The 1,722-nt window shown below is 42.7% G+C and overlaps 1 pseudogene; it reads right to left on the bottom strand.

The window, feature by feature from the left end:
• LOC102842019 overlaps positions 1-1,722 on the bottom strand; it is a 26,265-nt pseudogene that overhangs the window by 22,609 nt on the left and 1,934 nt on the right.

Genomic DNA, 1,722 nt, shown 5'->3' with positions numbered 1-1,722 from the left:
AGTTAGTAGTCCAACTTGTTGCCCACTGCGCTACCAGGATTTCTTCTTGTAACACTATATTGTTGTTGTTAAGTGTCTTCAAGTGAGTCCAACACACAGCGACCCTCTGTAGGATTTCTCAAATAGCAGCTGGTGGGTTTGAACTGCGGATCTTGTGGTTTATAATCCAGTGCTGATTCTACAGCACCACACCAGGAGTCCAGTGTAGCACTATGTTGTTATTGTTAAGTGCCGTTTAGTCAGTTCTGATTCATAGCAACTCTGTATAGGCTTTCCGAAGAGCGACTGGTTGATTTGAGTTGCTGACCTTGCAGTCCAGTGCATTATTCTGCAGCACCATACCTTGCAAAAAGCCCCAATGGCACAGTGCTTAAGACTACTGCTAACAGAAAGTTCAGCCATTTGAAGTCACCAGCTGCTCCACAGGAGAAAGATGTGGCGATCTGTTTCCATAAAGATTATAGCCTGGGAAACCCTATGGGGCAGTTTTACTGTCCCGTAAGGACACTGAATTAGAACCAACTTGATGGCAACAGGTTTGGTTTTTTTATAGCACCTTTCACAGTCTTATGTCATAGACACGATCTCATTATATAGTAATTGTAGGTTTACTTGTCTGCTTCTATTGTATCTGCCCTCCCCACCCTTGGCTGCCAGTACCGTGAACATTTGAAGTGAGAAGGTATGTTTATTTTTCAGCATATCTCTAACATATAGCATGGTGGTGGTGGTGTGCTGTGGAGTCAGTTCCGACTCATACATAGCAACACTACATAGGGTGTCTGAAGCTGTAAATCTTTACAAGCAGAAAGCCTCATCTTTTTCTCTTGTGGAACAGCTGGTAGTTTCAAACTGCTGACCTGGAGGTGAGCAGCTTGACTCGGAACCACTATGCTACTAGAGCATAGTCCCTACCATAAGGTATCCAAACAAAAAAATGTTTGTTGACTTGAGTTACTGAACTAGAGAGCGTTCCTTTTTTTCTGTTGTTGTTGTTGGTAAGCACTCTATAGAGTCGTTTCTGATTCATAGTGACCCTGTATAGGGATTCTGAGGAGCGGCTGGTGAGTTTTATTTGCCACCCTTGAGACTCCAACTGACCTTGAGGTTGAATGCTTATCCTATGGTACTACAGGTGCCATCAAGTCGATTCCAACTAATAGCAACCCTATGCACAACAGAAGAAAACACTGCCCAGTCCGCTGCCATCCTCACAATTGTAATGACACTGAGACCCTGAGACCAGAGTTGGTATCATTATGCCAGTCCATCTCATTGGGGTCTTCCTCGTTTTCTCTGACCCTCCACTTTATCAAGCCGATGTCCTTCTCCAGGGATTGGTCCCTCCTGATAACATGTCCAAAGTATGAGAGACGAAGTTTCGTCATCCTGGTTTCTAAGGAACATTCTGGCTGCACTTCTTCCAACACAGATTTGTTTGTTTTTCTGGCAGTTCTTGGTACTTTTAATATTCTCTGCAATGCCATAAATCAAAGATATTAATTCCTCTACAATCTTTCACATGCATATGTGGTTACTGAAATACCATGGCTTGGGTCAAGCACACTTCGTCCTCAAACTGGTATCTTTGCTCTTTAACACTTCAAATAGGTCTTGTGTAGTAGATTTGCTCAATGCAGTATGTCATTTGATATTTTGACTGCTGCTTCCATGAATGTTGATTGTGGATCCAAGCAAAATGAAGTCTTTGACAACTTTAAT

Source organism: Chrysochloris asiatica, unplaced genomic scaffold (genome assembly GCF_000296735.1).
Source record: "Chrysochloris asiatica unplaced genomic scaffold, ChrAsi1.0 scaffold00004, whole genome shotgun sequence".
NCBI lineage: Eukaryota > Metazoa > Chordata > Mammalia > Afrosoricida > Chrysochloridae > Chrysochloris > Chrysochloris asiatica.
Note: the sequence above shows the minus strand (reverse complement) of the source record. Positions and strands in the feature narration are given on the sequence as shown.